The sequence below is a fragment of the Rhipicephalus microplus genome, chromosome 4 (genome assembly GCF_043290135.1).
Source record: "Rhipicephalus microplus isolate Deutch F79 chromosome 4, USDA_Rmic, whole genome shotgun sequence".
In the NCBI taxonomy this organism is placed as follows: Eukaryota; Metazoa; Arthropoda; class Arachnida; order Ixodida; family Ixodidae; genus Rhipicephalus; species Rhipicephalus microplus.
In genome coordinates, this window is record NC_134703.1 from 208553518 (window position 1) to 208563110 (window position 9593).

The following is a 9593-nucleotide window of genomic DNA, read 5'->3' on the forward strand; positions in this document are numbered from 1 at the left end:
CACCCTTGACAGAGGCGTGCGTGACCATGTTTTTGCTTAGATTCATCATTCTTCGGCATGGCCCTCCCAGAGTGATTATTAGTGATCGTAGTTGTCAGTTCCTTGTGGACGTCGTCGAAGAACTGGTTCGTCAGTGCAATTCGCAGTTCCGCCATTCATTCCCTTATAACCCTCATAAGGGCTGGTATAACGCACGAACTGACTAACATGCTGGCCACGTACGTATCGTCTGACCACAAGGACTGGGATGGCGTTCTCCCCTTCATTACCTATGCGTATAACACGGTCAAACATGAGACAACTAATTACAGTCCTTTTTACCCCCTTTGCGCACGTTCACAGTTAAGCTGCATCTATACTATTCTACTACTTGACTTCCATAGCGACTACTCTGTCTCCAAGACACACTACCTAGCCGAAGAAGCCCGGCTAGGTAGTGTGTCTTTCTACTATGGCTTCGCAACGCCGATCGAAGCAAAGCTATGACAGCCGCCATCAGTCTGTCGCATACAGCAAAGAAGACTTTGTGTGGTTGTGCACGCCACAACGTGAACGAGGCCCGTTCGAGAAATTTTTACCCTAGTACAGTGGCCCATTCGTCATTGAGCGATTTGACATACGTGGCAGCACGGCTGACGTCAGCTGGTCATCAGTCAAATCTGACGCCGCTGGTACATGCCGCTCGCCTTAAACGGTTTCACCCTTAACATTCGAGTGATTCGTACTCGCCCAGCGGGCTTCGTCTGGGAGCCGAGAAATGCAACGGGTATGAGCCGAGAGAGGAGAAAGTAATGAACTGGTGCAGATATTGACGCAATTTTTACCCGACCACCAGCCTCGCCCTAATAACGGACACCCTTCGACTTTAACCGGAACATTGTGAATATCCGCAAGGTGTAAAAGTGCATGCACAGTTGAGAAATGGAAAGTCTTTGCATGGGCCATTGTGATTACACCAATAATGAATAAACGAGCTGTGCACGCTGTGTAGGTGCGTATCCAATAGCACTTGAATTTCGAGTAAGCTCTTAGCGAGACTAAATATTCGTTTCCCAATATTCGAATAAAAGGATGCACATTCGTTCAAACCAGATAAGCAGAATTGCCGTTTCTTAAAATCCGGACCACCGGCTTTTAAAGCCGAATTCGCTTTTCTCCGGTTTAACCGGAAAGCCGGTTTGGAGGATAGTTGCAAGCCCTATTAGAATGTGCCAGATATCTGCAGCAACATTTCTTTGCTGCCCTGATATATCTTAGTGATGCAAAGTGGCCCCACCAATCTGGTCACACACTTACAGCCACGGTAACCCAGTATGCTTAAGCCAAGATGTGTGAACAAAGTTAAATTCACTAAAGTGACCTTCAAAGGTTTGCATGAGGATGCTAAGCACTTTTCAAAATGCTAGCAAGTTTCGCTACTTCAACACGCTGAGAAATATTAGTATGTTAGCCTATTTGTTACCTTGTGCAACAGAGCTGTTGGTCAGTCACTGCTCTTTGCATGTTACTGTATTGTAGTGTCGCATCACTGAAATTTTTTGTTACACTTCCAACACAGTGACGTCAGGGACAGTCGCACAAACGAGGGTTTTCAATCACGAGAATGAACATTTAGGCACTCTTTGGAAGTGAATTAAGATATGTTCTAAACATGTGCAAAGTTCAACACTTTCTGTTGAGTGTCCTTGCATACACAGGAAGCATACAAAAGGCTTTTAGGGCCTCCAAATTCGATGGCACCACCCAATCAACATAGTGTTCAAAATGCTTCGAGAAAAGTTTCTGAAAACACTTCAAAATTGGAGCAATTTGATATTTACTTGCAGCCTTACTGATTACTCTTTCTGTAGTAGAAAACATTATAGAAAACTAAAGACATTAATTATGACTGCTTAAAGATTAAACTAACTCTTTAATTGGTGTCAACAGGTAGTTGAGTCAATTAGGGAATGCAGTCCTTCCTGTGAAGATCCCACCGCTGCTTTGACATGGGTAAAATTCTTCAGCATAATTGCCATGACCTTGTGCGGTTTGACAGTATGAATGCGCATTGTGTGACTGAACACCTAACTGAGCAAAAAACTGAAAGTAAAGCTGCGCTCTTAAAGGGCAACTCCAACGATTTTTCTAGGCCAATGAATATCAATATATTTCACTGGGTACGTTCCTTTGCATATTTCATTCATTTATGCCAAATTACATGCTTGAGAGACGCACTGATTGTTTGCACATGAATTTTAAAGATTGCTTTGAAACGCTCACCTTTCTTGCTAGAATAATATCCTCCAAATAATCGCAAAGAAGTATAATCGGGGCATTAAGGCTGGCGTTGACTTCATGCACACACTATTTGATGACTGAAGACCCTAAGGTTCAACGTGGCAATACAGTCTACAACATAAAAATGCTTCGACCGAAGGTTTGGCAACAGTCTTGATTATCTAGGGGACTACTGCCAGCTCAGATTTTCAAGTGCAGACGCAATGTCCAGAAAATGTTGACTCTCCTCTATCTTTTCAAAATGGTTGCTCACTACAAGGGCACAGTGTGCCTTTTCAAATGACAGCCACATTTTCACTGTCTTGTTCTTTTCTGTTGTTTGTGCCTGCATGCCTCATCTTCTTTTTTGTTGAATCTCAGTCAACTAGCTCAATTTTCTGTGATGTGCTTGCAATAAATATAAAAAGTGCGATGAATGTAAATGTGGGTCACTTTCTTAACAGAGTACAGGTAATCTACTGCACCCCTATCACTACCGCAGCAATGAGAAAGTTGTGTTGGCAGTGGTGTGGTAACTAACTCCATTCCAGAAGTGATCTTAATTTCAAGATGAAAAAAACTTCACGAGGAAACCATGTTTGAGGAAAAGGGCGACATGCTAACCAGCATGAAGCCCACTAAGGAATAATGCTAGAGTACACGGTAACTAGACTATCTGACCTTCACGCAAGTGTACTAACACGCTAATGTAGCCAGCGCTGGCAGTGCACCGGTGTTGCTTGCAGCTGACGCTTATTAACTCTACCTTCGTTCGTGCGCTGTTGCAAAGTAAACGGCAGTAGGATTTCTCATGCAGGAGTATTTAAAGGTATGAAGCAGTTATTTCATATAAACTATGGGCACATTAGACAACGAGACTGCTAAACATGCACAACACTTCTATGATGCATTACCTGCATAGTGCACAGTGATGCCTAGTATCATTGAATGAATCTGCTAGTATGTATGTCGTACTGGGGCTATGTAGAATTGCAGGCAACAAATGCTTTTTTTTTCTAAGCTTTAGTTTGTACCCACTTTTAAACACACAGACAAATAAAAACCTGTTTCAAATGAGGTTCAGCTTTTTCATCTTTCTTTTTTCTTTCGTCTGGACTGGATCACCATATTGTAGTGCATACAACGCCTCTCACCACCTACGCTAAATATATCATTTGTTATTTTGGAAGCAACAAACACATGAGTTTACAAACACTGCTGGCACCAATTGTTCTTTGCACAGCTGTACCGGTCACAATAAAACATGCTTTTTCGGCATACAAACAAGTGTTACGTGTCATAAAATTGGGGAGTCCACTTCAAGGTAAACTTTAATTTGTTACAATGCAAAGCGATACAGACCACGGCATCGTAGTCTGTACATATATAAAGACACGGAGAAGGAATCAAAGACATGGGAAATGTTTCTAAGAACCGCTACTCTGCGCGGCAACCGGACAGAAACGAGTCGAGCAGGCGATGTAGACCTTATTACAAAACACTTTCACATACCTTTGGGGCCAGGCAACGCACTGGTGGGCTGAGTCCACAATCGGTGGTTGACATTCTTCGCCACCCGGTCTGGTGCAGACTTCCTTCCTGCAAGGACACGAAGAATTCACCTCTCATTTGATCCGGCACCCCACAGTCGCGATATGCGCGAGCCAAGAATACGGCCGTGCCAGCGCGCGCACGTTGACCCCGCACACGTTTTCATTTCGGCGTAATATTTACGTGTTTAGGCAAGGTTCCTTTTGGCATTGCATAAGTGGTTGCCAGACTGAAAGGGTGTTGTTGCCAAACTGCCGCTAAATTTGGCTGAAAAATTTTCTCCTGTAGTTGTAGCTTTTTTGTAAGACTTTAGTGCTATCTGCGGTGCGTTTCTTGGCTGAAAATATTTCTTCTGTAGTTGTGGCTTCTCCGTAAGAATTTCGTGCTATCCGCGGTGCATTTCTTGGTTGAAAATTTTTCTCTTGTAGTTGTGGCTTCTCCGTAAGAGTTTGGTGCTATCCGCGGTGCATTTCGTGAGTGCATGAGCGACGCTGGCCGTTTTAATTAACGGAATGAACCGAGCCTAGCAGAAGTCGAGCGCGGCGCTGCTGCGCAATTAAGAGGCCGTTTTAATTCCGTTTTAATTAGTGGAATGAACCGCGCATTAGAGAATTCGTTTTATTTACGGTATGAACCGCGCCTAGCAGAGGTCGAGTGCGGCGCTGCTGCGCAATTAAGAGGCCGTTTTAATTAACGGAATGAACCACCCATTACAGAAGTCGAGGCGCGTTCTCTTGCTGTGTGCGCAGCTGTGCGATTGAGATATCGCGTCTCAGTATTAGGGATTACGGGGAAAACTGAATAGAGTCACAGAAGGTGATGCGCTGCCCTCCATAAACATAAAAAACCTTTTTGGACCTCTAACCTTGGTTAACATGGCGCCGACCCGACGCGACGCAAGTGTCTGCGGAGAAAGAGGGGGTGGGCAAAGACGTCTGGAATAAAAAAAACATTAAAAAAACCTTTTTGTACCTCTAACGTTGGTTGACATGGCGCCGACCTGACGCGACGCAAGTGTCTGCGGAGAAGGAGGGGGTGGGCCACGGCGCCGATGCGACGCGAGCATATGTGTGAAAATACGGAATAGGCGAAGACGCCTCGAATCGTACAACACCTAGGTCACGTACTCATCTTCGGTGCCCCTCCTTCTCCACAGCAACGGTGACTTGAGCGGGAGTGCGAACGACGTTACGTGATGCTACGTGATGTGACCCACGTATCACGTAAACAGTACACCACCCAGGGCACGTACTCCACCTCAGTGCATTGGGCGTCGAGACATGGCCAAAATTGCTCACGTAAACCTCTTAAATTTCCTTATTTGGTGCTCCCTATCTCGGTCGCAATCGCTAAGCTTTAGGATCGTGATCCTTATGAATTGCCGTAACGTTAGTTGTGCAAAGTACATTGTCACCATTTCAGGAGCCGTCGCGTTATTGGTCTGTCGAAGACGCTATCGCTTCGAGCGGCAGTTCGACCTGCAGACAGTCGGGAACAGCACAGAAGCGGCCGCCGACATCCGAGTGATGGGGAATTCGCAAGGACCTCGGCTTAATTATGGTGGCCCAGGATGCAATAAGTCGTCACGTACAATCGCTCCGGCAAAAAAAACGAGCAGACCGACACTTCAGGTACAATGGTTGCAGGAAACAGCTAGCTGTCCCAGCTCCGCGGGACACTCACGATGCAGGGTAGACATGGGCAAGGCTCCTTTTTTTTTTTGCCTCTCGAGACGTACTTGGTCGTTGCACGTCTCAACGTAAAAGACCCTTTCCTTCGATTAAAGGAGGTGATCGCTCCCCGATATCCCGTTTAGGGATCCCTGCCATATCGTGAGTGATGAGCGTGTAGTGAGACATATTATGCCATTTTATTCTTATGTACCCACCCTATTGTTTTATACTGCGCTCTTGAGCTGAGAGACAATTTGTGCATATTGTGCGTGGGGCCCTGTAAGCAATGGCGGCTCGTCGGCCGGGTCCCATTTACAGGTACGCGCAAGTCGCGCTTAATTCGCTCCATCTGCTTCGATAAAGCAGCCTTCCAGGCGTACATAGCTGTAGCATATCCGACGTGCCCCAATTAACCAGCCTTGGAACGCTTATTCATCACATGTATATACGAGTCCGAACGATATGTCTTGTGCTGACACAGCTAGGGGAAGCGTAGCGTCACCCGTCGTAGCGCGCGGTCGACGCGACACGATCAGCTGAGAGAGGAAAAAAAGAAAAGTAAGAGAGAGGGGGGCAGCGCATCACCTCCTGCGACTCTATTCAGTTTTCCCCGTCATCCCTAATACTGAGACGCGATATCTTAATCGCACAGCTGCGCACACAGCAAGAGAACGCGCCTCGACTTCTGTAATGGGCGGTTCATTCCGTTAATTAAAATGGCCTCTTAATCGCACAGCAGCGCCGTGCTCGACTTCTGCTAGGCGCGGTTCATTCCGAAAATAAAACGAATTCTGTAATGCGCGGTTCATTCCGTTAATTAAAACGGCCTCTTATTTGCACGGCAGCACCACGCCCGACTTCTGCTAGGCGTGGTTCATTCCGTAAATAAAACGAAATCTGTAATGCGCAGTTCATTCCATTAATTAAAACGGAAATAAAACGTCCTCTTAATTGCACAGCAGCGCCGCGCTCGACTTCTGCTAGGCGCGGTTTATTCCGTTAATTAAATTGGCCTCCTAACTGCACGGCAGCCCCACACTCGACTTCTGCTAGGCGCGGTTTATTCCGTTAATTAAAATGGAATTCAAACGTCCTCTTAATTGCACGGCAGCACCACGCTCGACTTCTGCTAGGCTCAGTTCATTCCATTAATAAAAACGGCCAGCGTCGCTCATGCACTCGCGAAATGCACCGCGGATAGTACCAAACTCTTACGGAGAAGCCACAACTAGAGAAAAAAATTTCAGCCAAGAAGTGCACCGCGGATAGCACCAAACTCTTACGGAGAAGCCACAACTACAGAAGAAAAATTTCCAGCCAACAAATGCACCACGAATAGCACTAAACTGTTACAGAGAAGCCACAACTACAGGAGAAGTTTTCAGCCAAGAAATGCACCGCGGATAGCACCAGTCTTACGGAAAAGCCACAACTACAGGAGAAAACTTTTCAGCCAAATTTAGCGGCAGTCTGGCTACAACGACATCAAAGTCTGGCAACAAATTTATGCAACGCCAAAAGGAACCTTGCCCGTGTTTATACTTAAGTTTACACAGTGCGCACGCTTTACACAGAACACTAGAGAAGACAACACCCAGCAGCGCTGCTGCACTTCGCTGTGGCTCTGTAGCAACAGTCACACAGCTGACACCAGAGTGTTTCGGTTCACCCAGTAGCACGAACCTTTTGATGGCGATAATGCTCTGTTCACCCAATAGCCGCTTAAAACCGGCTTGACTTGGCTTAAAGTGTATAATACACGGTGTTAGAAACGCTGCGTTGGAACAGGAATACAGTGATTCAGGGTCGTGCAAGGTTGTGCAAGGGTGGTTGGTGCAGAAGCAGCGCGCAACGAGAGATAAGTTTCTCTTCATTTCTTTGTGTTTGTGAACACAATTATTATTTTTTTTCTCTCCTAATCAATAATTAGCGTTGCCAGTATTGCAGGTGTGGGACACGGGCAACATTGTAGTGACGTTGACCACGTGAACGGGCTAGGCGGCTGTTTTAAAGGTCGGGGCGCCCGGTTAGTTGTTAAAGAGCTAGAGCCGAACATAAAGTGGACCTAGTGAGAGGCTACTAGCGAAATTGAACACGTATGTTTGCGGTGTAGGCGTCACTCTCAAACAGTTGTTGAGGTACGAGAGTTAACGGAGTTGGCTGGATAGCGGGATAACGGTTGAACGTAGGCCGGTCGGCCACTCGGTCCGATGGTCGGGCGGGCGATGGCTAAGGAGGCTAGGAAAACCACGAGCGAGAGTGAGCTGGTGCAGTGCGAAGAATGCAAGTGCTGGTGCTACTTAGATGAGACAGCATTCACGAGTTTGGCCGATGCGCAGAAGGCGAGCTTTGTGTGCAGGCTGTGCGAGGCACTGAAGGCGGCCGTGCAGCGCATGGAGGCTAGCATCAAGGGGCTTCAGGGGGAGTTCAGGGCGGAACGGGAGCAGAGGATAGAACTCCAAAAACAGCTCGGAGTGTCTCGTGAGCGGGAGGAGGCTACCGCCAGCCTATTAGAGCAAATGAAGGGCGACCTTCGAAAAGAACGGGAAGGGTGGACCGTGCTAGAGCAGCGGGTAAAGGAGCTAATGGTGCTTTGCCCCGGCCCCGAATGGTGTGAGACGGAAGGCGTGGGTAGTGGAGAAGGCGTCAGGCGGGAAGGAACAGGCTTGAATGAAGCTCAGGGGGCCGCAATGTCTGGCCACAGCACGGAGGCTCCGAGAACATACAGCTCGGTGGGGCAGCAGTTTTCAAGCAGGGCAGAAACACAGAACAGACGGCAGAGAGAGAAACAGGTGAAGCAAACAGGGGCGCCATCACAAACAGGAAGCCAGCGATTGGAGCGTAGAAGGGCCCTCGTTGGGGGGACTCAAACGTGGCCAGGGTTACGGATGGCGTCTTAAGGAAGATGGGAGAGTTAGGGTGGAGGCACAGTCAGGGAAGAGCATGGTGGATGCACTGGCCAAAGCTCAGAAGGTTGTAGAAAACAGCATGGAGGGCGAAAATCTCGTCATTATTCATACTGGGCTCAATGATGTGTTGAAGGGCAAGGATCCGAACCTTCAGAGAAAGTTAGAGGATGGGATGCGTAAGCTCCGAGAAACCTCTGGGAGTGTGCATGTGACCATATGCACAGTCCCAGAGGTCTGGGGCAGCCTCGTGGTATTGAAAGGAGAGTAGTGGAGGCCAATTGTGTGATGAAGAGTTTGAATCGGCAACTCGGATACAGCATAATGGAAGTTAACCAAGACGTGTACGAGCCCGGCGCTCGCCCTTTTGCACAGGATGGCATTCAAACCAGTGGGGCGACGGGCAGGAGGGTCGGTAACAGAATGGGTCGCCAAGCCATAGCCTTTTTAGGGGGACCCAGAGCCCTGAGGCCAACAGTTTAGCCAAAGACGGACCTAAAGCGGCCCAAATATACAAGCCACACGAAGTCCGTGGGAGAAGAAATTTACGTAAGCACAAGGGCCGAGCTAAGTCAGACGTAGGCTATATTAATATGCAGGGTGGCAGGAATAGGTTAAATTGGGAAGAGATAGAAGAGCAGTTGAGGCAGGAGGAGCTGATGGTATATGGGGTTGTGGAGACACATCTTCGAGACATGGAGCAACCACCCTGCAATCCGCACTACGTATGGGAATGTTGCAATAGAACAGAAGGCAGCAAAAAGGGGGGTGGAATTGGTGCACTTATACAGAAGAGAATGGCTTGGCAAAGAGTCAATCAAGGATGCATGGATAATTTATGGTTAAGACGGAAAGTAGCTGGGCAGATGACACTCCTTGGTTTGGTGTATTTGTGGACGGGAGCAAAGGCCAGAGAGGAAATCCAGGCAAGGGTGGAGTGTATATCAAAGGACATTTAGGAATTAGGAGGAGAGTGCGAGATATTTATACTAGGAGATATGAATGCGCACATAGAACATATAGATGGGTATACTGACTAAACAGGCAAAATGATCATGGATATGTGTGAAAGGCATGATTTTATCATTTGCAACACTACCGAGAAGTGTGAAGGGCAAATAACATGGGAGGTAGGAAGGCTGCAGTCAACGATAGATTACGCACTGATGTCACTTAGGATGTTTGATAAGCTCAGTGAACGCAC